The 26,157-nt window shown below is 38.3% G+C and overlaps 25 non-coding genes across 25 annotated transcripts; all 25 read left to right on the top strand.

Moving 5' to 3' along the window:
• The first annotated feature begins 421 nt into the window (after window positions 1-421).
• On the top strand, window positions 422-540 carry LOC133957710 (5S ribosomal RNA). The gene has a single exon (XR_009921486.1). It is a non-coding gene; the product is annotated as a 5S ribosomal RNA (ribosomal RNA).
• A 926-nt stretch (window positions 541-1,466) lies between these two features.
• Window positions 1,467-1,585, top strand: LOC133957824 (5S ribosomal RNA). The gene has a single exon (XR_009921594.1). It is a non-coding gene; the product is annotated as a 5S ribosomal RNA (ribosomal RNA).
• A 926-nt stretch (window positions 1,586-2,511) lies between these two features.
• LOC133957850 (5S ribosomal RNA) lies at window positions 2,512-2,629 on the top strand. Its single transcript, XR_009921618.1, has one exon. It is a non-coding gene; the product is annotated as a 5S ribosomal RNA (ribosomal RNA).
• Window positions 2,630-3,555: 926 nt separating this feature from the next.
• On the top strand, window positions 3,556-3,674 carry LOC133957698 (5S ribosomal RNA). The gene has a single exon (XR_009921475.1). It is a non-coding gene; the product is annotated as a 5S ribosomal RNA (ribosomal RNA).
• Window positions 3,675-4,600: 926 nt separating this feature from the next.
• Window positions 4,601-4,719, top strand: LOC133957686 (5S ribosomal RNA). The gene has a single exon (XR_009921464.1). It is a non-coding gene; the product is annotated as a 5S ribosomal RNA (ribosomal RNA).
• Window positions 4,720-5,645: 926 nt separating this feature from the next.
• On the top strand, window positions 5,646-5,764 carry LOC133957737 (5S ribosomal RNA). The gene has a single exon (XR_009921512.1). It is a non-coding gene; the product is annotated as a 5S ribosomal RNA (ribosomal RNA).
• Window positions 5,765-6,690: 926 nt separating this feature from the next.
• LOC133957675 (5S ribosomal RNA) lies at window positions 6,691-6,809 on the top strand. The gene has a single exon (XR_009921453.1). It is a non-coding gene; the product is annotated as a 5S ribosomal RNA (ribosomal RNA).
• Window positions 6,810-7,735: 926 nt separating this feature from the next.
• Window positions 7,736-7,854, top strand: LOC133957849 (5S ribosomal RNA). The gene has a single exon (XR_009921617.1). It is a non-coding gene; the product is annotated as a 5S ribosomal RNA (ribosomal RNA).
• Window positions 7,855-8,780: 926 nt separating this feature from the next.
• LOC133957663 (5S ribosomal RNA) lies at window positions 8,781-8,899 on the top strand. Its single transcript, XR_009921442.1, has one exon. It is a non-coding gene; the product is annotated as a 5S ribosomal RNA (ribosomal RNA).
• Window positions 8,900-9,825: 926 nt separating this feature from the next.
• LOC133957650 (5S ribosomal RNA) lies at window positions 9,826-9,944 on the top strand. Its single transcript, XR_009921430.1, has one exon. It is a non-coding gene; the product is annotated as a 5S ribosomal RNA (ribosomal RNA).
• A 926-nt stretch (window positions 9,945-10,870) lies between these two features.
• On the top strand, window positions 10,871-10,989 carry LOC133957638 (5S ribosomal RNA). The gene has a single exon (XR_009921419.1). It is a non-coding gene; the product is annotated as a 5S ribosomal RNA (ribosomal RNA).
• Window positions 10,990-11,915: 926 nt separating this feature from the next.
• LOC133957627 (5S ribosomal RNA) lies at window positions 11,916-12,034 on the top strand. The gene has a single exon (XR_009921408.1). It is a non-coding gene; the product is annotated as a 5S ribosomal RNA (ribosomal RNA).
• Window positions 12,035-12,960: 926 nt separating this feature from the next.
• LOC133957614 (5S ribosomal RNA) lies at window positions 12,961-13,079 on the top strand. The gene has a single exon (XR_009921397.1). It is a non-coding gene; the product is annotated as a 5S ribosomal RNA (ribosomal RNA).
• A 926-nt stretch (window positions 13,080-14,005) lies between these two features.
• Window positions 14,006-14,124, top strand: LOC133957602 (5S ribosomal RNA). Its single transcript, XR_009921386.1, has one exon. It is a non-coding gene; the product is annotated as a 5S ribosomal RNA (ribosomal RNA).
• Window positions 14,125-15,050: 926 nt separating this feature from the next.
• Window positions 15,051-15,169, top strand: LOC133957591 (5S ribosomal RNA). Its single transcript, XR_009921375.1, has one exon. It is a non-coding gene; the product is annotated as a 5S ribosomal RNA (ribosomal RNA).
• Window positions 15,170-16,095: 926 nt separating this feature from the next.
• Window positions 16,096-16,214, top strand: LOC133957579 (5S ribosomal RNA). The gene has a single exon (XR_009921364.1). It is a non-coding gene; the product is annotated as a 5S ribosomal RNA (ribosomal RNA).
• A 926-nt stretch (window positions 16,215-17,140) lies between these two features.
• LOC133957567 (5S ribosomal RNA) lies at window positions 17,141-17,259 on the top strand. The gene has a single exon (XR_009921353.1). It is a non-coding gene; the product is annotated as a 5S ribosomal RNA (ribosomal RNA).
• A 925-nt stretch (window positions 17,260-18,184) lies between these two features.
• On the top strand, window positions 18,185-18,303 carry LOC133957761 (5S ribosomal RNA). The gene has a single exon (XR_009921535.1). It is a non-coding gene; the product is annotated as a 5S ribosomal RNA (ribosomal RNA).
• A 925-nt stretch (window positions 18,304-19,228) lies between these two features.
• LOC133957555 (5S ribosomal RNA) lies at window positions 19,229-19,347 on the top strand. The gene has a single exon (XR_009921342.1). It is a non-coding gene; the product is annotated as a 5S ribosomal RNA (ribosomal RNA).
• Window positions 19,348-20,272: 925 nt separating this feature from the next.
• On the top strand, window positions 20,273-20,391 carry LOC133957726 (5S ribosomal RNA). The gene has a single exon (XR_009921501.1). It is a non-coding gene; the product is annotated as a 5S ribosomal RNA (ribosomal RNA).
• Window positions 20,392-21,316: 925 nt separating this feature from the next.
• LOC133957725 (5S ribosomal RNA) lies at window positions 21,317-21,435 on the top strand. Its single transcript, XR_009921500.1, has one exon. It is a non-coding gene; the product is annotated as a 5S ribosomal RNA (ribosomal RNA).
• Window positions 21,436-22,360: 925 nt separating this feature from the next.
• On the top strand, window positions 22,361-22,479 carry LOC133957764 (5S ribosomal RNA). Its single transcript, XR_009921538.1, has one exon. It is a non-coding gene; the product is annotated as a 5S ribosomal RNA (ribosomal RNA).
• Window positions 22,480-23,404: 925 nt separating this feature from the next.
• LOC133957486 (5S ribosomal RNA) lies at window positions 23,405-23,523 on the top strand. The gene has a single exon (XR_009921275.1). It is a non-coding gene; the product is annotated as a 5S ribosomal RNA (ribosomal RNA).
• A 925-nt stretch (window positions 23,524-24,448) lies between these two features.
• LOC133957544 (5S ribosomal RNA) lies at window positions 24,449-24,567 on the top strand. Its single transcript, XR_009921331.1, has one exon. It is a non-coding gene; the product is annotated as a 5S ribosomal RNA (ribosomal RNA).
• A 925-nt stretch (window positions 24,568-25,492) lies between these two features.
• Window positions 25,493-25,611, top strand: LOC133957532 (5S ribosomal RNA). The gene has a single exon (XR_009921319.1). It is a non-coding gene; the product is annotated as a 5S ribosomal RNA (ribosomal RNA).
• Window positions 25,612-26,157: the final 546 nt, after the last annotated feature.

Raw genomic sequence — 26,157 nt, 5'->3', positions numbered from 1 at the left:
GAGCACGAAAGACTCAGCATCAAAGAAAACCAGGCTATGGAACACACACACATCATCACTGAAGGAAAAGAGTGAACATTTAAATGACATTTGATATTCGAAACACTACTATATTCATGTCAAATTAACATATCACCCTAAAAATGTCATATTTGGAGAGAAGGGTGAAAGAGCAGGGAGAAATTACTCACCATGAAGGAAGAGACAGTATATGAAACCCTGACATTATTACTGAAGGACATTATTAAATTATGGTAGTGATTTTTTTCTTGCTATATTATGAGAAAATTGCACCTTGAGTGTCTTTTCCTTAACATTATATAACAATAAAAAACAAGTTTGGATGGTCACAAAGCAACCATACTATTGATGATGGTGGTGATTCACATGTATAAATAAGGTATTGTGGGTCGAGTTAATCGCTTACGGCCATACCACCCTGAACACGCCCGATCTCGTCCGATCTCGGAAGCTAAGCAGGGTCGGGCCTGGTTAGTACTTGGATGGGAGACCGCCTGGGAATACCAGGTGCTGTAAGCTTTTAACAATTTTCTTTGCAACCAGCAGAGGGGACTGTTGCTGCTGCTTTAAAGGAGAAGCACCTTTGAAAGAGCACGAAAGACTCAGCATCAAAGAAAACCAGGCTATGGAACACACACACATCATCACTGAAGGAAAAGAGTGAACATTTAAATGACTTTTGATAGTCGAAACACTACTTTATTCATGCACTAGTAACCTATCACTCTCAAAAATGTCCTATTTGGAGAGAAGGATGAAAGAGCGGGGAGTTTACTCACCATCAAGGAAGAAACAGTATATGAAACCCTCACAGTCTTACTGATGGAAATTGTCATGATTTTGTTTCTTGCAATAATATGATAAAATTGCACCTTCAGATTCTTTTCATTTAACATAAACAACAACAAAAGATGAGTTTCAATGGACACAAAATAAAAGGAAAGTGTTGGTTATGGTTATGATTCTCTGTATTGCCATCAGAGCTTGGTGTTGCTCCTGCTTCAGAGGAGACACATTTTTGAATGAGCAGGAAAGACTGGCAATCAAAGCAAGAAAGGATATTCAGTCGGAGATCATCATAGGTGGAGGATGAGATTGAACATTCAAATGACATTTGATATTCGAAACACTACTATATTCATGTCAAATTAACATATCACCCTAAAAATGTTATATTTGGAGAGAAGGGTGAAAGAGCAGGGAGAAATTACTCACCATGAAGGAAGAAACAGTATATGAAACCCTGACATTATTACTGAAGGACATTATTAAATTATTGTAGTGATTTTTTTCTTGCTATATTATGAGAAAATTGCACCTTGAGTGTCTTTTCCTTAACATTATATAACAATAAAAAACAAGTTTGGATGGTCACAAAGCAACCATACTATTGATGATGGTGGTGATTCACATGTATAAATAAGGTATTGTGGGTCGAGTTAATCGCTTACGGCCATACCACCCTGAACACGCCCGATCTCGTCCGATCTGGGAAGCTAAGCAGGGTCGGGCCTGGTTAGTACTTGGATGGGAGACCGCCTGGGAATACCAGGTGCTGTAAGCTTTTAACAATTTTCTTTGCAACCAGCAGAGGGGACTGTTGCTGCTGCTTTAAAGGAGAAGCACCTTTGAAAGAGCACGAAAGACTCAGCATCAAAGAAAACCAGGCTATGGAACACACACACATCATCACTGAAGGAAAAGAGTGAACATTTAAATGACTTTTGATAGTCGAAACACTACTTTATTCATGCACTAGTAACCTATCACTCTCAAAAATGTCCTATTTGGAGAGAAGGATGAAAGAGCGGGGAGTTTACTCACCATCAAGGAAGAAACAGTATATGAAACCCTCACAGTCTTACTGATGGAAATTGTCATGATTTTGTTTCTTGCAATAATATGATAAAATTGCACCTTCAGATTCTTTTCATTTAACATAAACAACAACAAAAGATGAGTTTCAATGGACACAAAATAAAAGGAAAGTGTTGGTTATGGTTATGATTCTCTGTATTGCCATCAGAGCTTGGTGTTGCTCCTGCTTCAGAGGAGACACATTTTTGAATGAGCAGGAAAGACTGGCAATCAAAGCAAGAAAGGATATTCAGTCGGAGATCATCATAGGTGGAGGATGAGATTGAACATTCAAATGACATTTGATATTCGAAACACTACTATATTCATGTCAAATTAACATATCACCCTAAAAATGTCATATTTGGAGAGAAGGGTGAAAGAGCAGGGAGAAATTACTCACCATGAAGGAAGAAACAGTATATGAAACCCTGACATTATTACTGAAGGACATTATTAAATTATGGTAGTGATTTTTTTCTTGCTATATTATGAGAAAATTGCACCTTGAGTGTCTTTTCCTTAACATTATATAACAATAAAAAACAAGTTTGGATGGTCACAAAGCAACCATACTATTGATGATGGTGGTGATTCACATGTTTAAATAAGGTATTGTGGGTCAAGTTAATCGCTTACGGCCATACCACCCTGAACACGCCCGATCTCGTCCGATCTCGGAAGCTAAGCAGGGTCGGGCCTGGTTAGTACTTGGATGGGAGACTGCTGGGAATACCAGGTGCTGTAAGCTTTTAATAATTTTCTTTGCAACCAGCAGAGGGGACTGTTGCTGCTGCTTTAAAGGAGAAGCACCTTTGAAAGAGCACGAAAGACTCAGCATCAAAGAAAACCAGGCTATGGAACACACACACATCATCACTGAAGGAAAAGAGTGAACATTTAAATGACTTTTGATAGTCGAAACACTACTTTATTCATGCACTAGTAACCTATCACTCTCAAAAATGTCCTATTTGGAGAGAAGGATGAAAGAGCGGGGAGTTTACTCACCATCAAGGAAGAAACAGTATATGAAACCCTCACAGTCTTACTGATGGAAATTGTCATGATTTTGTTTCTTGCAATAATATGATAAAATTGCACCTTCAGATTCTTTTCATTTAACATAAACAACAACAAAAGATGAGTTTCAATGGACACAAAATAAAAGGAAAGTGTTGGTTATGGTTATGATTCTCTGTATTGCCATCAGAGCTTGGTGTTGCTCCTGCTTCAGAGGAGACACATTTTTGAATGAGCAGGAAAGACTGGCAATCAAAGCAAGAAAGGATATTCAGTCGGAGATCATCATAGGTGGAGGATGAGATTGAACATTCAAATGACATTTGATATTCGAAACACTACTATATTCATGTCAAATTAACATATCACCCTAAAAATGTCATATTTGGAGAGAAGGGTGAAAGAGCAGGGAGAAATTACTCACCATGAAGGAAGAGACAGTATATGAAACCCTGACATTATTACTGAAGGACATTATTAAATTATGGTAGTGATTTTTTTCTTGCTATATTATGAGAAAATTGCACCTTGAGTGTCTTTTCCTTAACATTATATAACAATAAAAAACAAGTTTGGCTGGTCACAAAGCAACCATACTATTGATGATGGTGGTGATTCACATGTATAAATAAGGTATTGTGGGTCGAGTTAATCGCTTACGGCCATACCACCCTGAACACGCCCGATCTCGTCCGATCTCGGAAGCTAAGCAGGGTCGGGCCTGGTTAGTACTTGGATGGGAGACCGCCTGGGAATACCAGGTGCTGTAAGCTTTTAACAATTTTCTTTGCAACCAGCAGAGGGGACTGTTGCTGCTGCTTTAAAGGAGAAGCACCTTTGAAAGAGCACGAAAGACTCAGCATCAAAGAAAACCAGGCTATGGAACACACACACATCATCACTGAAGGAAAAGAGTGAACATTTAAATGACTTTTGATAGTCGAAACACTACTTTATTCATGCACTAGTAACCTATCACTCTCAAAAATGTCCTATTTGGAGAGAAGGATGAAAGAGCGGGGAGTTTACTCACCATCAAGGAAGAAACAGTATATGAAACCCTCACAGTCTTACTGATGGAAATTGTCATGATTTTGTTTCTTGCAATAATATGATAAAATTGCACCTTCAGATTCTTTTCATTTAACATAAACAACAACAAAAGATGAGTTTCAATGGACACAAAATAAAAGGAAAGTGTTGGTTATGGTTATGATTCTCTGTATTGCCATCAGAGCTTGGTGTTGCTCCTGCTTCAGAGGAGACACATTTTTGAATGAGCAGGAAAGACTGGCAATCAAAGCAAGAAAGGATATTCAGTCGGAGATCATCATAGGTGGAGGATGAGATTGAACATTCAAATGACATTTGATATTCGAAACACTACTATATTCATGTCAAATTAACATATCACCCTAAAAATGTTATATTTGGAGAGAAGGGTGAAAGAGCAGGGAGAAATTACTCACCATGAAGGAAGAAACAGTATATGAAACCCTGACATTATTACTGAAGGACATTATTAAATTATGGTAGTGATTTTTTTCTTGCTATATTATGAGAAAATTGCACCTTGAGTGTCTTTTCCTTAACATTATATAACAATAAAAAACAAGTTTGGATGGTCACAAAGCAACCATACTATTGATGATGGTGGTGATTCACATGTATAAATAAGGTATTGTGGGTCGAGTTAATCGCTTACGGCCATACCACCCTGAACACGCCCGATCTCGTCCGATCTCGGAAGCTAAGCAGGGTCGGGCCTGGTTAGTACTTGGATGGGAGACCGCCTGGGAATACCAGGTGCTGTAAGCTTTTAACAATTTTCTTTGCAACCAGCAGAGGGGACTGTTGCTGCTGCTTTAAAGGAGAAGCACCTTTGAAAGAGCACGAAAGACTCAGCATCAAAGAAAACCAGGCTATGGAACACACACACATCATCACTGAAGGAAAAGAGTGAACATTTAAATGACTTTTGATAGTCGAAACACTACTTTATTCATGCACTAGTAACCTATCACTCTCAAAAATGTCCTATTTGGAGAGAAGGATGAAAGAGCGGGGAGTTTACTCACCATCAAGGAAGAAACAGTATATGAAACCCTCACAGTCTTACTGATGGAAATTGTCATGATTTTGTTTCTTGCAATAATATGATAAAATTGCACCTTCAGATTCTTTTCATTTAACATAAACAACAACAAAAGATGAGTTTCAATGGACACAAAATAAAAGGAAAGTGTTGGTTATGGTTATGATTCTCTGTATTGCCATCAGAGCTTGGTGTTGCTCCTGCTTCAGAGGAGACACATTTTTGAATGAGCAGGAAAGACTGGCAATCAAAGCAAGAAAGGATATTCAGTCGGAGATCATCATAGGTGGAGGATGAGATTGAACATTCAAATGACATTTGATATTCGAAACACTACTATATTCATGTCAAATTAACATATCACCCTAAAAATGTCATATTTGGAGAGAAGGGTGAAAGAGCAGGGAGAAATTACTCACCATGAAGGAAGAAACAGTATATGAAACCCTGACATTATTACTGAAGGACATTATTAAATTATGGTAGTGATTTTTTTCTTGCTATATTATGAGAAAATTGCACCTTGAGTGTCTTTTCCTTAACATTATATAACAATAAAAAACAAGTTTGGCTGGTCACAAAGCAACCATACTATTGATGATGGTGGTGATTCACATGTATAAATAAGGTATTGTGGGTCGAGTTAATCGCTTACGGCCATACCACCCTGAACACGCCTGATCTCGTCCGATCTCTGAAGCTAAGCAGGGTCGGGCCTGGTTAGTACTTGGATGGGAGACCGCCTGGGAATACCAGGTGCTGTAAGCTTTTAACAATTTTCTTTGCAACCAGCAGAGGGGACTGTTGCTGCTGCTTTAAAGGAGAATCACCTTTGAAAGAGCACGAAAGACTCAGCATCAAAGAAAACCAGGCTATGGAACACACACACATCATCACTGAAGGAAAAGAGTGAACATTTAAATGACTTTTGATAATCGAAACACTACTTTATTCATGCACTAGTAACCTATCACTCTCAAAAATGTCCTATTTGGAGAGAAGGATGAAAGAGCGGGGAGTTTACTCACCATCAAGGAAGAAACAGTATATGAAACCCTCACAGTCTTACTGATGGAAATTGTCATGATTTTGTTTCTTGCAATAATATGATAAAATTGCACCTTCAGATTCTTTTCATTTAACATAAACAACAACAAAAGATGAGTTTCAATGGACACAAAATAAAAGGAAAGTGTTGGTTATGGTTATGATTCTCTGTATTGCCATCAGAGCTTGGTGTTGCTCCTGCTTCAGAGGAGACACATTTTTGAATGAGCAGGAAAGACTGGCAATCAAAGCAAGAAAGGATATTCAGTCGGAGATCATCATAGGTGGAGGATGAGATTGAACATTAAAATGACATTTGATATTCAAAACACTACTATATTCATGTCAAATTAACATATCACCCTAAAAATGTCATATTTGGAGAGAAGGGTGAAAGAGCAGGGAGAAATTACTCACCATGAAGGAAGAGACAGTATATGAAACCCTGACATTATTACTGAAGGACATTATTAAATTATGGTAGTGATTTTTTTCTTGCTATATTATGAGAAAATTGCACCTTGAGTGTCTTTTCCTTAACATTATATAACAATAAAAAACAAGTTTGGCTGGTCAAAAAGCAACCATACTATTGATGATGGTGGTGATTCACATGTATAAATAAGGTATTGTGGGTCGAGTTAATCGCTTACGGCCATACCACCCTGAACACGCCCGATCTCGTCCGATCTCGGAAGCTAAGCAGGGTCGGGCCTGGTTAGTACTTGGATGGGAGACCGCCTGGGAATACCAGGTGCTGTAAGCTTTTAACAATTTTCTTTGCAACCAGCAGAGGGGACTGTTGCTGCTGCTTTAAAGGAGAAGCACCTTTGAAAGAGCACGAAAGACTCAGCATCAAAGAAAACCAGGCTATGGAACACACACACATCATCACTGAAGGAAAAGAGTGAACATTTAAATGACTTTTGATAGTCGAAACACTACTTTATTCATGCACTAGTAACCTATCACTCTCAAAAATGTCCTATTTGGAGAGAAGGATGAAAGAGCGGGGAGTTTACTCACCATCAAGGAAGAAACAGTATATGAAACCCTCACAGTCTTACTGATGGAAATTGTCATGATTTTGTTTCTTGCAATAATATGATAAAATTGCACCTTCAGATTCTTTTCATTTAACATAAACAACAACAAAAGATGAGTTTCAATGGACACAAAATAAAAGGAAAGTGTTGGTTATGGTTATGATTCTCTGTATTGCCATCAGAGCTTGGTGTTGCTCCTGCTTCAGAGGAGACACATTTTTGAATGAGCAGGAAAGACTGGCAATCAAAGCAAGAAAGGATATTCAGTCGGAGATCATCATAGGTGGAGGATGAGATTGAACATTCAAATGACATTTGATATTCGAAACACTACTATATTCATGTCAAATTAACATATCACCCTAAAAATGTCATATTTGGAGAGAAGGGTGAAAGAGCAGGGAGAAATTACTCACCATGAAGGAAGAAACAGTATATGAAACCCTGACATTATTACTGAAGGACATTATTAAATTATGGTAGTGATTTTTTTCTTGCTATATTATGAGAAAATTGCACCTTGAGTGTCTTTTCCTTAACATTATATAACAATAAAAAACAAGTTTGGATGGTCACAAAGCCACCATACTATTGATGATGGTGGTGATTCACATGTATAAATAAGGTATTGTGGGTCGAGTTAATCGCTTACGGCCATACCACCCTGAACACGCCCAATCTTGTCCGATCTCGGAAGCTAAGCAGGGTCGGGCCTGGTTAGTACTTGGATGGGAGACCGCCTGGGAATACCAGGTGCTGTAAGCTTTTAACAATTTTCTTTGCAACCAGCAGAGGGGACTGTTGCTGCTGCTTTAAAGGAGAAGCACCTTTGAAAGAGCACGAAAGACTCAGCATCAAAGAAAACCAGGCTATGGAACACACACACATCATCACTGAAGGAAAAGAGTGAACATTTAAATGACTTTTGATAGTCGAAACACTACTTTATTCATGCACTAGTAACCTATCACTCTCAAAAATGTCCTATTTGGAGAGAAGGATGAAAGAGCGGGGAGTTTACTCACCATCAAGGAAGAAACAGTATATGAAACCCTCACAGTCTTACTGATGGAAATTGTCATGATTTTGTTTCTTGCAATAATATGATAAAATTGCACCTTCAGATTCTTTTCATTTAACATAAACAACAACAAAAGATGAGTTTCAATGGACACAAAATAAAAGGAAAGTGTTGGTTATGGTTATGATTCTCTGTATTGCCATCAGAGCTTGGTGTTGCTCCTGCTTCAGAGGAGACACATTTTTGAATGAGCAGGAAAGACTGGCAATCAAAGCAAGAAAGGATATTCAGTCGGAGATCATCATAGGTGGAGGATGAGATTGAACATTCAAATGACATTTGATATTCGAAACACTACTATATTCATGTCAAATTAACATATCACCCTAAAAATGTCATATTTGGAGAGAAGGGTGAAAGAGCAGGGAGAAATTACTCACCATGAAGGAAGAGACAGTATATGAAACCCTGACATTATTACTGAAGGACATTATTAAATTATGGTAGTGATTTTTTTCTTGCTATATTATGAGAAAATTGCACCTTGAGTGTCTTTTCCTTAACATTATATAACAATAAAAAACAAGTTTGGATGGTCACAAAGCAACCATACTATTGATGATGGTGGTGATTCACATGTATAAATAAGGTATTGTGGGTCGAGTTAATCGCTTACGGCCATACCACCCTGAACACGCCCGATCTCGTCCGATCTCGGAAGCTAAGCAGGGTCGGGCCTGGTTAGTACTTGGATGGGAGACCGCCTGGGAATACCAGGTGCTGTAAGCTTTTAACAATTTTCTTTGCAACCAGCAGAGGGGACTGTTGCTGCTGCTTTAAAGGAGAAGCACCTTTGAAAGAGCACGAAAGACTCAGCATCAAAGAAAACCAGGCTATGGAACACACACACATCATCACTGAAGGAAAAGAGTGAACATTTAAATGACTTTTGATAGTCGAAGAACTACTTTATTCATGCACTAGTAACCTATCACTCTCAAAAATGTCCTATTTGGAGAGAAGGATGAAAGAGCGGGGAGTTTACTCACCATCAAGGAAGAAACAGTATATGAAACCCTCACAGTCTTACTGATGGAAATTGTCATGATTTTGTTTCTTGCAATAATATGATAAAATTGCACCTTCAGATTCTTTTCATTTAACATAAACAACAACAAAAGATGAGTTTCAATGGACACAAAATAAAAGGAAAGTGTTGGTTATGGTTATGATTCTCTGTATTGCCATCAGAGCTTGGTGTTGCTCCTGCTTCAGAGGAGACACATTTTTGAATGAGCAGGAAAGACTGGCAATCAAAGCAAGAAAGGATATTCAGTCGGAGATCATCATAGGTGGATGATGAGATTGAACATTCAAATGACATTTGATATTCGAAACACTACTATATTCATGTCAAATTAACATATCACCCTAAAAATGTCATATTTGGAGAGAAGGGTGAAAGAGCAGGGAGAAATTACTCACCATGAAGGAAGAAACAGTATATGAAACCCTGACATTATTACTGAAGGACATTATTAAATTATGGTAGTGATTTTTTTCTTGCTATATTATGAGAAAATTGCACCTTGAGTGTCTTTTCCTTAACATTATATAACAATAAAAAACAAGTTTGGATGGTCACAAAGCAACCATACTATTGATGATGGTGGTGATTCACATGTATAAATAAGGTATTGTGGGTCGAGTTAATCGCTTACGGCCATACCACCCTGAACACGCCCGATCTCGTCCGATCTCGGAAGCTAAGCAGGGTCGGGCCTGGTTAGTACTTGGATGGGAGACCGCCTGGGAATACCAGGTGCTGTAAGCTTTTAACAATTTTCTTTGCAACCAGCAGAGGGGACTGTTGCTGCTGCTTTAAAGGAGAAGCACCTTTGAAAGAGCACGAAAGACTCAGCATCAAAGAAAACCAGGCTATGGAACACACACACATCATCACTGAAGGAAAAGAGTGAACATTTAAATGACTTTTGATAGTCGAAACACTACTTTATTCATGCACTAGTAACCTATCACTCTCAAAAATGTCCTATTTGGAGAGAAGGATGAAAGAGCGGGGAGTTTACTCACCATCAAGGAAGAAACAGTATATGAAACCCTCACAGTCTTACTGATGGAAATTGTCATGATTTTGTTTCTTGCAATAATATGATAAAATTGCACCTTCAGATTCTTTTCATTTAACATAAACAACAACAAAAGATGAGTTTCAATGGACACAAAATAAAAGGAAAGTGTTGGTTATGGTTATGATTCTCTGTATTGCCATCAGAGCTTGGTGTTGCTCCTGCTTCAGAGGAGACACATTTTTGAATGAGCAGGAAAGACTGGCAATCAAAGCAAGAAAGGATATTCAGTCGGAGATCATCATAGGTGGAGGATGAGATTGAACATTCAAATGACATTTGATATTCGAAACACTACTATATTCATGTCAAATTAACATATCACCCTAAAAATGTCATATTTGGAGAGAAGGGTGAAAGAGCAGGGAGAAATTACTCACCATGAAGGAAGAAACAGTATATGAAACCCTGACATTATTACTGAAGGACATTATTAAATTATGGTAGTGATTTTTTTCTTGCTATATTATGAGAAAATTGCACCTTGAGTGTCTTTTCCTTAACATTATATAACAATAAAAAACAAGTTTGGATGGTCACAAAGCCACCATACTATTGATGATGGTGGTGATTCACATGTATAAATAAGGTATTGTGGGTCGAGTTAATCGCTTACGGCCATACCACCCTGAACACGCCCGATCTCGTCCGATCTCGGAAGCTAAGCAGGGTCGGGCCTGGTTAGTACTTGGATGGGAGACCGCCTGGGAATACCAGGTGCTGTAAGCTTTTAACAATTTTCTTTGCAACCAGCAGAGGGGACTGTTGCTGCTGCTTTAAAGGAGAAGCACCTTTGAAAGAGCACGAAAGACTCAGCATCAAAGAAAACCAGGCTATGGAACACACACACATCATCACTGAAGGAAAAGAGTGAACATTTAAATGACTTTTGATAGTCGAAACACTACTTTATTCATGCACTAGTAACCTATCACTCTCAAAAATGTCCTATTTGGAGAGAAGGATGAAAGAGCGGGGAGTTTACTCACCATCAAGGAAGAAACAGTATATGAAACCCTCACAGTCTTACTGATGGAAATTGTCATGATTTTGTTTCTTGCAATAATATGAAAAAATTGCACCTTCAGATTCTTTTCATTTAACATAAACAACAACAAAAGATGAGTTTCAATGGACACAAAATAAAAGGAAAGTGTTGGTTATGGTTGTGATTCTCTGTATTGCCATCAGAGCTTGGTGTTGCTCCTGCTTCAGAGGAGACACATTTTTGAATGAGCAGGAAAGACTGGCAATCAAAGCAAGAAAGGATATTCAGTCGGAGATCATCATAGGTGGAGGATGAGATTGAACATTCAAATGACATTTGATATTCGAAACACTACTATATTCATGTCAAATTAACATATCACCCTAAAAATGTCATATTTGGAGAGAAGGGTGAAAGAGCAGGGAGAAATTACTCACCATGAAGGAAGAAACAGTATATGAAACCCTGACATTATTACTGAAGGACATTATTAAATTATGGTAGTGATTTTTTTCTTGCTATATTATGAGAAAATTGCACCTTGAGTGTCTTTTCCTTAACATTATATAACAATAAAAAACAAGTTTGGATGGTCACAAAGCCACCATACTATTGATGATGGTGGTGATTCACATGTATAAATAAGGTATTGTGGGTCGAGTTAATCGCTTACGGCCATACCACCCTGAACACGCCCGATCTCGTCCGATCTCGGAAGCTAAGCAGGGTCGGGCCTGGTTAGTACTTGGATGGGAGACCGCCTGGGAATACCAGGTGCTGTAAGCTTTTAACAATTTTCTTTGCAACCAGCAGAGGGGACTGTTGCTGCTGCTTTAAAGGAGAAGCACCTTTGAAAGAGCACGAAAGACTCAGCATCAAAGAAAACCAGGCTATGGAACACACACACATCATCACTGAAGGAAAAGAGTGAACATTTAAATGACTTTTGATAGTCGAAACACTACTTTATTCATGCACTAGTAACCTATCACTCTCAAAAATGTCCTATTTGGAGAGAAGGATGAAAGAGCGGGGAGTTTACTCACCATCAAGGAAGAAACAGTATATGAAACCCTCACAGTCTTACTGATGGAAATTGTCATGATTTTGTTTCTTGCAATAATATGATAAAATTGCACCTTCAGATTCTTTTCATTTAACATAAACAACAACAAAAGATGAGTTTCAATGGACACAAAATAAAAGGAAAGTGTTGGTTATGGTTATGATTCTCTGTATTGCCATCAGAGCTTGGTGTTGCTCCTGCTTCAGAGGAGACACATTTTTGAATGAGCAGGAAAGACTGGCAATCAAAGCAAGAAAGGATATTCAGTCGGAGATCATCATAGGTGGAGGATGAGATTGAACATTCAAATGACATTTGATATTCGAAACACTACTATATTCATGTCAAATTAACATATCACCCTAAAAATGTCATATTTGGAGAGAAGGGTGAAAGAGCAGGGAGAAATTACTCACCATGAAGGAAGAGACAGTATATGAAACCCTGACATTATTACTGAAGGACATTATTAAATTATGGTAGTGATTTTTTTCTTGCTATATTATGAGAAAATTGCACCTTGAGTGTCTTTTCCTTAACATTATATAACAATAAAAAACAAGTTTGGATGGTCACAAAGCAACCATACTATTGATGATGGTGGTGATTCACATGTATAAATAAGGTATTGTGGGTCGAGTTAATCGCTTACGGCCATACCACCCTGAACACGCCCGATCTCGTCCGATCTCGGAAGCTAAGCAGGGTCGGGCCTGGTTAGTACTTGGATGGGAGACCGCCTGGGAATACCAGGTGCTGTAAGCTTTTAACAATTTTCTTTGCAACCAGCAGAGGGGACTGTTGCTGCTGCTTTAAAGGAGAAGCACCTTTGAAAGAGCACGAAAGACTCAGCATCAAAGAAAACCAGGCTATGGAACACACACACATCATCACTGAAGGAAAAGAGTGAACATTTAAATGACTTTTGATAGTCGAAGAACTACTTTATTCATGCACTAGTAACCTATCACTCTCAAAAATGTCCTATTTGGAGAGAAGGATGAAAGAGCGGGGAGTTTACTCACCATCAAGGAAGAAACAGTATATGAAACCCTCACAGTCTTACTGATGGAAATTGTCATGATTTTGTTTCTTGCAATAATATGATAAAATTGCACCTTCAGATTCTTTTCATTTAACATAAACAACAACAAAAGATGAGTTTCAATGGACACAAAATAAAAGGAAAGTGTTGGTTATGGTTATGATTCTCTGTATTGCCATCAGAGCTTGGTGTTGCTCCTGCTTCAGAGGAGACACATTTTTGAATGAGCAGGAAAGACTGGCAATCAAAGCAAGAAAGGATATTCAGTCGGAGATCATCATAGGTGGATGATGAGATTGAACATTCAAATGACATTTGATATTCGAAACACTACTATATTCATGTCAAATTAACATATCACCCTAAAAATGTCATATTTGGAGAGAAGGGTGAAAGAGCAGGGAGAAATTACTCACCATGAAGGAAGAAACAGTATATGAAACCCTGACATTATTACTGAAGGACATTATTAAATTATGGTAGTGATTTTTTTCTTGCTATATTATGAGAAAATTGCACCTTGAGTGTCTTTTCCTTAACATTATATAACAATAAAAAACAAGTTTGGATGGTCACAAAGCAACCATACTATTGATGATGGTGGTGATTCACATGTATAAATAAGGTATTGTGGGTCGAGTTAATCGCTTACGGCCATACCACCCTGAACACGCCCGATCTCGTCCGATCTCGGAAGCTAAGCAGGGTCGGGCCTGGTTAGTACTTGGATGGGAGACCGCCTGGGAATACCAGGTGCTGTAAGCTTTTAACAATTTTCTTTGCAACCAGCAGAGGGGACTGTTGCTGCTGCTTTAAAGGAGAAGCACCTTTGAAAGAGCACGAAAGACTCAGCATCAAAGAAAACCAGGCTATGGAACACACACACATCATCACTGAAGGAAAAGAGTGAACATTTAAATGACTTTTGATAGTCGAAACACTACTTTATTCATGCACTAGTAACCTATCACTCTCAAAAATGTCCTATTTGGAGAGAAGGATGAAAGAGCGGGGAGTTTACTCACCATCAAGGAAGAAACAGTATATGAAACCCTCACAGTCTTACTGATGGAAATTGTCATGATTTTGTTTCTTGCAATAATATGATAAAATTGCACCTTCAGATTCTTTTCATTTAACATAAACAACAACAAAAGATGAGTTTCAATGGACACAAAATAAAAGGAAAGTGTTGGTTATGGTTATGATTCTCTGTATTGCCATCAGAGCTTGGTGTTGCTCCTGCTTCAGAGGAGACACATTTTTGAATGAGCAGGAAAGACTGGCAATCAAAGCAAGAAAGGATATTCAGTCGGAGATCATCATAGGTGGAGGATGAGATTGAACATTCAAATGACATTTGATATTCGAAACACTACTATATTCATGTCAAATTAACATATCACCCTAAAAATGTCATATTTGGAGAGAAGGGTGAAAGAGCAGGGAGAAATTACTCACCATGAAGGAAGAAACAGTATATGAAACCCTGACATTATTACTGAAGGACATTATTAAATTATGGTAGTGATTTTTTTCTTGCTATATTATGAGAAAATTGCACCTTGAGTGTCTTTTCCTTAACATTATATAACAATAAAAAACAAGTTTGGATGGTCACAAAGCCACCATACTATTGATGATGGTGGTGATTCACATGTATAAATAAGGTATTGTGGGTCGAGTTAATCGCTTACGGCCATACCACCCTGAACACGCCCGATCTCGTCCGATCTCGGAAGCTAAGCAGGGTCGGGCCTGGTTAGTACTTGGATGGGAGACCGCCTGGGAATACCAGGTGCTGTAAGCTTTTAACAATTTTCTTTGCAACCAGCAGAGGGGACTGTTGCTGCTGCTTTAAAGGAGAAGCACCTTTGAAAGAGCACGAAAGACTCAGCATCAAAGAAAACCAGGCTATGGAACACACACACATCATCACTGAAGGAAAAGAGTGAACATTTAAATGACTTTTGATAGTCGAAACACTACTTTATTCATGCACTAGTAACCTATCACTCTCAAAAATGTCCTATTTGGAGAGAAGGATGAAAGAGCGGGGAGTTTACTCACCATCAAGGAAGAAACAGTATATGAAACCCTCACAGTCTTACTGATGGAAATTGTCATGATTTTGTTTCTTGCAATAATATGAAAAAATTGCACCTTCAGATTCTTTTCATTTAACATAAACAACAACAAAAGATGAGTTTCAATGGACACAAAATAAAAGGAAAGTGTTGGTTATGGTTGTGATTCTCTGTATTGCCATCAGAGCTTGGTGTTGCTCCTGCTTCAGAGGAGACACATTTTTGAATGAGCAGGAAAGACTGGCAATCAAAGCAAGAAAGGATATTCAGTCGGAGATCATCATAGGTGGAGGATGAGATTGAACATTCAAATGACATTTGATATTCGAAACACTACTATATTCATGTCAAATTAACATATCACCCTAAAAATGTCATATTTGGAGAGAAGGGTGAAAGAGCAGGGAGAAATTACTCACCATGAAGGAAGAAACAGTATATGAAACCCTGACATTATTACTGAAGGACATTATTAAATTATGGTAGTGATTTTTTTCTTGCTATATTATGAGAAAATTGCACCTTGAGTGTCTTTTCCTTAACATTATATAACAATAAAAAACAAGTTTGGATGGTCACAAAGCCACCATACTATTGATGATGGTGGTGATTCACATGTATAAATAAGGTATTGTGGGTCGAGTTAATCGCTTACGGCCATACCACCCTGAACACGCCCGATCTCGTCCGATCTCGGAAGCTAAGCAGGGTCGGGCCTGGTTAGTACTTGGATGGGAGACCGCCTGGGAATACCAGGTGCTGTAAGCTTTTAACAATTTTCTTTGCAACCAGCAGAGGGGACTGTTGCTGCTGCTTTAAAGGAGAAGCACCTTTGAAAGAGCACGAAAGACTCAGCATCAAAGAAAACCAGGCTATGGAACACACACACATCATCACTGAAGGAAAAGAGTGAACATTTAAATGACTTTTGATAGTCGAAACACTACTTTATTCATGCACTAGTAACCTATCACTCTCAAAAATGTCCTATTTGGAGAGAAGGATGAAAGAGCGGGGAGTTTACTCACCATCAAGGAAGAAACAGTATATGAAACCCTCACAGTCTTACTGATGGAAATTGTCATGATTTTGTTTCTTGCAATAATATGATAAAATTGCACCTTCAGATTCTTTTCATTTAACATAAACAACAACAAAAGATGAGTTTCAATGGACACAAAATAAAAGGAAAGTGTTGGTTATGGTTATGATTCTCTGTATTGCCATCAGAGCTTGGTGTTGCTCCTGCTTCAGAGGAGACACATTTTTGAATGAGCAGGAAAGACTGGCAATCAAAGCAAGAAAGGATATTCAGTCGGAGATCATCATAGGTGGAGGATGAGATTGAACATTCAAATGACATTTGATATTCGAAACACTACTATATTCATGTCAAATTAACATATCACCCTAAAAATGTCATATTTGGAGAGCAGGGTGAAAGAGCAGGGAGAAATTACTCACCATGAAGGAAGAAACAGTATATGAAACCCTGACATTATTACTGAAGGACATTATTAAATTATTGTAGTGATTTTTTTCTTGCTATATTATGAGAAAATTGCACCTTGAGTGTCTTTTCCTTAACATTATATAACAATAAAAAACAAGTTTGGATGGTCACAAAGCAACCATGCTATTGATGATGGTGGCGATTCACATGTATAAATAAGGTATTGTGGGTCGAGTTAATCGCTTACGGCCATACCACCCTGAACACGCCCGATCTCGTCCGATCTCGGAAGCTAAGCAGGGTCGGGCCTGGTTAGTACTTGGATGGGAGACCGCCTGGGAATACCAGGTGCTGTAAGCTTTTTACAATTTTCTTTGCAACCAGCAGAGGGGACTGTTGCTGCTGCTTTAAAGGAGAAGCACCTTTGAAAGAGCACGAAAGACTCAGCATCAAAGAAAACCAGGCTATGGAACACACACACATCATCACTGAAGGAAAAGAGTGAACATTTAAATGACTTTTGATAGTCGAAACACTACTTTATTCATGCACTAGTAACCTATCACTCTCAAAATGTCCTATTTGGAGAGAATGATGAAAGAGCGGGGAGTTTACTCACCATCAAGGAAGAAACAGTATATGAAACCCTCACAGTCTTACTGATGGAAATTGTCATGATTTTGTTTCTTGCAATAATATGATAAAATTGCACCTTCAGATTCTTTTCATTTAAGATAAACAACAACAAAAGATGAGTTTCAATGGACACAAAATAAAAGGAAAGTGTTGGTTATGGTTATGATTCTCTGTATTGCCATCAGAGCTTGGTGTTGCTCCTGCTTCAGAGGAGACACATTTTTGAATGAGCAGGAAAGACTGGCAATCAAAGCAAGAAAGGATATTCAGTCGGAGATCATCATAGGTGGAGGATGAGATTGAACATTCAAATGACATTTGATATTCGAAACACTACTATATTCATGTCAAATTAACATATCACCCTAAAAATGTCATATTTGGAGAGCAGGGTGAAAGAGCAGGGAGAAATTACTCACCATGAAGGAAGAAACAGTATATGAAACTCTGACATTATTACTGAAGGACATTATTAAATTATTGTAGTGATTTTTTTCTTGCTATATTATGAGAAAATTGCACCTTGAGTGTCTTTTCCTTAACATTATATAACAATTAAAAACAAGTTTGGATGGTCACAAAGCAACCATGCTATTGATGATGGTGGCGATTCACATGTATAAATAAGGTATTGTGGGTCGAGTTAATCGCTTACGGCCATACCACCCTGAACACGCCCGATCTCGTCCGATCTCGGAAGCTAAGCAGGGTCGGGCCTGGTTAGTACTTGGATGGGAGACCGCCTGGGAATACCAGGTTCTGTAAGCTTTTAACAATTTTCTTTGCAACCAGCAGAGGGGACTGTTGCTGCTGCTTTAAAGGAGAAGCACCTTTGAAAGAGCACGAAAGACTCAGCATCAAAGAAAACCAGGCTATGGAACACACACACATCATCACTGAAGGAAAAGAGTGAACATTTAAATGACTTTTGATAGTCGAAACACTACTTTATTCATGCACTAGTAACCTATCACTCTCAAAATGTCCTATTTGGAGAGAAGGATGAAAGAGCGGGGAGTTTACTCACCATCAAGGAAGAAACAGTATATGAAACCCTCACAGTCTTACTGATGGAAATTGTCATGATTTTGTTTCTTGCAATAATATGATAAAATTGCACCTTCAGATTCTTTTCATTTAACATAAACAACAACAAAAGATGAGTTTCAATGGACACAAAATAAAAGGAAAGTGTTGGTTATGGTTATGATTCTCTGTATTGCCATCAGAGCTTGGTGTTGCTCCTGCTTCAGAGGAGACACATTTTTGAATGAGCAGGAAAGACTGGCAATCAAAGCAAGAAAGGATATTCAGTCGGAGATCATCATAGGTGGAGGATGAGATTGAACATTCAAATGACATTTGATATTCGAAACACTACTATATTCATGTCAAATTAACATATCACCCTAAAAATGTCATATTTGGAGAGAAGGGTGAAAGAGCAGGGAGAAATTACTCACCATGAAGGAAGAAACAGTATATGAAACCCTGACATTATTACTGAAGGACATTATTAAATTATTGTAGTGATTTTTTTCTTGCTATATTATGAGAAAATTGCACCTTGAGTGTCTTTTCCTTAACATTATATAACAATAAAAAACAAGTTTGGATGGTCACAAAGCAACCATGCTATTGATGATGGTGGTGATTCACATGTATAAATAAGGTTTTGTGGGTCGAGTTAATCGCTTACGGCCATACCACCCTGAACACGCCCGATCTCGTCCGATCTCGGAAGCTAAGCAGGGTCGGGCCTGGTTAGTACTTGGATGGGAGACCGCCTGGGAATACCAGGTGCTGTAAGCTTTTAACAATTTTCTTTGCAACCAGCAGAGGGGACTGTTGCTGCTGCTTTAAAGGAGAAGCACCTTTGAAAGAGCACGAAAGACTCAGCATCAAAGAAAACCAGGCTATGGAACACACACACATCATCACTGAAGGAAAAGAGTGAACATTTAAATGACTTTTGATAGTCGAAACACTACTTTATTCATGCACTAGTAACCTATCACTCTCAAAATGTCCTACTTGGAGAGAAGGATGAAAGAGCGGGGAGTTTACTCACCATCAAGGAAGAAACAGTATATGAAACCCTCACAGTCTTACTGATGGAAATTGTCATGATTTTGTTTCTTGCAATAATATGATAAAATTGCACCTTCAGATTCTTTTAATTTAACATAAACAACAACAAAAGATGAGTTTCAATGGACACAAAATAAAAGGAAAGTGTTGGTTATGGTTATGATTCTCTGTATTGCCATCAGAGCTTGGTGTTGCTCCTGCTTCAGAGGAGACACATTTTTGAATGAGCAGGAAAGACTGGCAATCAAAGCAAGAAAGGATATTCAGTCGGAGATCATCATAGGTGGAGGATGAGATTGAACATTCAAATGACATTTGATATTCGAAACACTACTATATTCATGTCAAATTAACATATCACCCTAAAAATGTCATATTTGGAGAGAAGGGTGAAAGAGCAGGGAGAAATTACTCACCATGAAGGAAGAAACAGTATATGCAACCCTGACATTATTACTGAAGGACATTATTAAATTATTGTAGTGATTTTTTTCTTGCTATATTATGAGAAAATTGCACCTTGAGTGTCTTTTCCTTAACATTATATAACAATAAAAAACAAGTTTGGATGGTCACAAAGCAACCATGCTATTGATGATGGTGGCGATTCACATGTATAAATAAGGTATTGTGGGTCGATTTAATCGCTTACGGCCATACCACCCTGAACACGCCCGATCTCGTCCGATCTCGGAAGCTAAGCAGGGTCGGGCCTGGTTAGTACTTGGATGGGAGACCGCCTGGGAATACCAGGTGCTGTAAGATTTTAACAATTTTCTTTGCAACCAGCAGAGGGGACTGTTGCTGCTGCTTTAAAGGAGAAGCACCTTTGAAAGAGCACGAAAGACTCAGCATCAAAGAAAACAGGGCTATGGAACACACACACATCATCACTGAAGGAAAAGAGTGAACATTTAAATGACTTTTGATAGTCGAAACACTACTTTATTCATTCACTAGTAACCTATCACTCTCAAAATGTCCTATTTGGAGAGAAGGATGAAAGAGCGGGGAGTTTACTCACCATCAAGGAAGAAACAGTATATGAAACCCTCACAGTCTTACTGATGGAAATTGTCATGATTTTGTTTCTTGCAATAATATGATAAAATTGCACCTTCAGATTCTTTTCATTTAAGATAAACAACAACAAAAGATGAGTTTCAATGGACACAAAATAAAAGGAAAGTGTTGGTTATGGTTATGATTCTCTGTATTGCCATCAGAGCTTGGTGTTGCTCCTGCTTCAGAGGAGACACATTTTTGAATGAGCAGGAAAGACTGGCAATCAAAGCAAGAAAGGATATTCAGTCGGAGATCATCATAGGTGGAGGATGAGATTGAACATTCAAATGACATTTGATATTCGAAACACTACTATATTCATGTCAAATTAACATATCACCCTAAAAATGTCATATTTGGAGAGAAGGGTGAAAGAGCAGGGAGAAATTACTCACCATGAAGGAAGAAACAGTATATGCAACCCTGACATTATTACTGAAGGACATTATTAAATTATTGTAGTGATTTTTTTCTTGCTATATTATGAGAAAATTGCACCTTGAGTGTCTTTTCCTTAACATTATATAACAATAAAAAACAAGTTTGGATGGTCACAAAGCAACCATGCTATTGATGATGGTGGCGATTCACATGTATAAATAAGGTATTGTGGGTCGAGTTAATCGCTTACGGCCATACCACCCTGAACACGCCCGATCTCGTCCGATCTCGGAAGCTAAGCAGGGTCGGGCCTGGTTAGTACTTGGATGGGAGACCGCCTGGGAATACCAGGTGCTGTAAGATTTTAACAATTTTCTTTGCAACCAGCAGAGGGGACTGTTGCTGCTGCTTTAAAGGAGAAGCACCTTTGAAAGAGCACGAAAGACTCAGCATCAAAGAAAACAGGGCTATGGAACACACACACATCATCACTGAAGGAAAAGAGTGAACATTTAAATGACTTTTGATAGTCGAAACACTACTTTATTCATTCACTAGTAACCTATCACTCTCAAAATGTCCTATTTGGAGAGAAGGATGAAAGAGCGGGGAGTTTACTCACCATCAAGGAAGAAACAGTATATGAAACCCTCACAGTCTTACTGATGGAAATTGTCATGATTTTGTTTCTTGCAATAATATGATAAAATTGCACCTTCAGATTCTTTTCATTTAAGATAAACAACAACAAAAGATGAGTTTCAATGGACACAAAATAAAAGGAAAGTGTTGGTTATGGTTATGATTCTCTGTATTGCCATCAGAGCTTGGTGTTGCTCCTGCTTCAGAGGAGACACATTTTTGAATGAGCAGGAAAGACTGGCAATCAAAGCAAGAAAGGATATTCAGTCGGAGATCATCATAGGTGGAGGATGAGATTGAACATTCAAATGACATTTGATATTCGAAACACTACTATATTCATGTCAAATTAACATATCACCCTAAAAATGTCATATTTGGAGAGAAGGGTGAAAGAGCAGGGAGAAATTACTCACCATGAAGGAAGAAACAGTATATGAAACCCTGACATTATTACTGAAGGACATTATTAAATTATTGTAGTGATTTTTTTCTTGCTATATTATGAGAAAATTGCACCTTGAGTGTCTTTTCCTTAACATTATATAACAATAAAAAACAAGTTTGGATGGTCACAAAGCAACCATGCTATTGATGATGGTGGCGATTCACATGTATAAATAAGGTATTGTGGGTCGAGTTAATCGCTTACGGCCATACCACCCTGAACACGCCCGATCTCGTCCGATCTCGCAAGCTAAGCAGGGTCGGGCCTGGTTAGTACTTGGATGGGAGACCGCCTGGGAATACCAGGTGCTGTAAGCTTTTAACAATTTTCTTTGCAACCAGCAGAGGGGACTGTTGCTGCTGCTTTAAAGGAGAAGCACCTTTGAAAGAGCACGAAAGACTCAGCATCAAAGAAAATCAGGCTATGGAACACACACACATCATCACTGAAGGAAAAGAGTGAACATTTAAATGACTTTTGATAGTCGAAACACTACTTTATTCATTCACTAGTAACCTATCACTCTCAAAATGTCCTATTTGGAGAGAAGGATGAAAGAGCGGGGAGTTTACTCACCATCAAGGAAGAAACAGTATATGAAACCCTCACAGTCTTACTGATGGAAATTGTCATGATTTTGTTTCTTGCAATAATATGATAAAATTGCACCTTCAGATTCTTTTCATTTAAGATAAACAACAACAAAAGATGAGTTTCAATGGACACAAAATAAAAGGAAAGTGTTGGTTATGGTTATGATTCTCTGTATTGCCATCAGAGCTTGGTGTTGCTCCTGCTTCAGAGGAGACACATTTTTGAATGAGCAGGAAAGACTGGCAATCAAAGCAAGAAAGGATATTCAGTCGGAGATCATCATAGGTGGAGGATGAGATTGAACATTCAAATGACATTTGATATTCGAAACACTACTATATTCATGTCAAATTAACATATCACCCTAAAAATGTCATATTTGGAGAGAAGGGTGAAAGAGCAGGGAGAAATTACTCACCATGAAGGAAGAAACAGTATATGAAACCCTGACATTATTACTGAAGGACATTATTAAATTATTGTAGTGATTTTTTTCTTGCTATATTATGAGAAAATTGCACCTTGAGTGTCTTTTCCTTAACATTATATAACAATAAAAAACAAGTTTGGATGGTCACAAAGCAACCATGCTATTGATGATGGTGGCGGTTCACATGTATAAATAAGGTATTGTGGGTCGAGTTAATCGCTTACGGCCATACCACCCTGAACACGCCCGATCTCGTCCGATCTCGGAAGCTAAGCAGGGTCGGGCCTGGTTAGTACTTGGATGGGTGACCGCTTGGGAATACCAGGTGCTGTAAGCTTTTAACAATTTTCTTTGCAACCAGCAGAGGGGACTGTTGCTGCTGCTTTAAAGGAGAAGCACCTTTGAAAGAGCACGAAAGACTCAGCATCAAAGAAAACCAGGCTATGGAACACACACACATCATCACTGAAGGAAAAGAGTGAACATTTAAATGACTTTTGATAGTCGAAACACTACTTTATTCATGCACTAGTAACCTATCACTCTCAAAATGTCCTATTTGGAGAGAAGGATGAAAGAGCGGGGAGTTTACTCACCATCAAGGAAGAAACAGTATATGAAACCCTCACAGTCTTACTGATGGAAATTGTCATGATTTTGTTTCTTGCAATAATATGATAAAATTGCACCTTCAGATTCTTTTCATTTAACATAAACAACAACAAAAAATGAGTTTCAATGGACACAAAATAAAAGGAAAGTGTTGGTTATGGTTATGATTCTCTGTATTGCCATCAGAGCTTGGTGTTGCTCCTGCTTCAGAGGAGACACATTTTTGAATGAGCAGGAAAGACTGGCAATCAAAGCAAGAAAGGATATTCAGTCGGAGATCATCATAGGTGGAGGATGAGATTGAACATTCAAATGACATTTGATATTCGAAACACTACTATATTCATGTCAAATTAACATATCACCCTAAAAATGTCATATTTGGAGAGCAGGGTGAAAGAGCAGGGAGAAATTACTCACCATGAAGGAAGAAACAGTATATGAAACCCTGACATTATTACTGAAGGACATTATTAAATTATTGTAGTGATTTTTTTCTTGCAATATTATGAGAAAATTGCACCTTGAGTGTCTTTTACTTAACATTATATAACAATAAAAAACAAGTTTGGATGGTCACAAAGCAACCATGCTATTGATGATGGTGGCGATTCACATGTATAAATAAGGTATTGTGGGTCTAGTTAATCGCTTACGGCCATACCACCCTGAACACGCCCGATCTCGTCCGATCTCGGAAGCTAAGCAGGGTCGGGCCTGGTTAGTACTTGGATGGGAGACCGCCTGGGAATACCAGGTGCTGTAAGCTTTTAACAATTTTCTTTGCAACCAGCAGAGGGGACTGTTGCTGCTGCTTTAAAGGAGAAGCACCTTTGAAAGAGCACGAAAGACTCAGCATCAAAGAAAACCAGGCTATGGAACACACACACATCATCACTGAAGGAAAAGAGTGAACATTTAAATGACTTTTGATAGTCGAAACACTACTTTATTCATGCACTAGTAACCTATCACTCTCAAAATGTCCTATTTGGAGAGAAGGATGAAAGAGCGGGGAGTTTACTCACCATCAAGGAAGAAACAGTATATGAAACCCTCACAGTCTTACTGATGGAAATTGTCATGATTTTGTTTCTTGCAATAATATGATAAAATTGCACCTTCAGATTCTTTTCATTTAACATAAACAACAACAAAAGATGAGTTTCAATGGACACAAAATAAAAGGAAAGTGTTGGTTATGGTTATGATTCTCTGTATTGCCATCAGAGCTTGGTGTTGCTCCTGCTTCAGAGGAGACACATTTTTGAATGATCAGGAAAGACTGGCAATCAAAGCAAGAAAGGATATTCAGTCGGAGATCATCATAGGTGGAGGATGAGATTGAACATTCAAATGACATTTGATATTCGAAACACTACTATATTCATGTCAAATTAACATATCACCCTAAAAATGTCATATTTGGAGAGAAGGGTGAAAGAGCAGGGAGAAATTACTCACCATGAAGGAAGAAACAGTATATGAAACCCTGACATTATTACTGAAGGACATTATTAAATTATTGTAGTGATTTTTTTCTTGCTATATTATGAGAAAATTGCACCTTGAGTGTCTTTTCCTTAACATTATATAACAATAAAAAACAAGTTTGGATGGTCACAAAGCAACCATGCTATTGATGATGGTGGCGATTCACATGTATAAATAAGGTATTGTGGGTCGAGTTAATCGCTTACGGCCATACCACCCTGAACACGCCCGATCTCGTCCGATCTCGGAAGCTAAGCAGGGTCGGGCCTGGTTAGTACTTGGATGGGAGACCGCCTGGGAATACCAGGTGCTGTAAGCTTTTAACAATTTTCTTTGCAACCAGCAGAGGGGACTGTTGCTGCTGCTTTAAAGGAGAAGCACCTTTGAAAGAGCACGAAAGACTCAGCATCAAAGAAAACCAGGCTATGGAACACACACACATCATCACTGAAGGAAAAGAGTGAACATTTAAATGACTTTTGATAGTCGAAACACTACTTTATTCATGCACTAGTAACCTATCACTCTCAAAATGTCCTATTTGGAGAGAAGGATGAAAGAGCGGGGAGTTTACTCACCATCAAGGAAGAAACAGTATATGAAACCCTCACAGTCTTACTGATGGAAATTGTCATGATTTTGTTTCTTGCAATAATATGATAAAATTGCACCTTCAGATTCTTTTCATTTAACATAAACAACAACAAAAGATGAGTTTCAATGGACACAAAATAAAAGGAAAGTGTTGGTTATGGTTATGATTCTCTGTATTGCCATCAGAGCTTGGTGTTGCTCCTGCTTCAGAGGAGACACATTTTTGAATGAGCAGGAAAGACTGGCAATCAAAGCAAGAAAGGATATTCAG

This window comes from Platichthys flesus, chromosome 7 (genome assembly GCF_949316205.1).
Source record: "Platichthys flesus chromosome 7, fPlaFle2.1, whole genome shotgun sequence".
Lineage (NCBI taxonomy): Eukaryota > Metazoa > Chordata > Actinopteri > Pleuronectiformes > Pleuronectidae > Platichthys > Platichthys flesus.
This window is presented reverse-complemented; position numbering and strand designations above follow the sequence as displayed.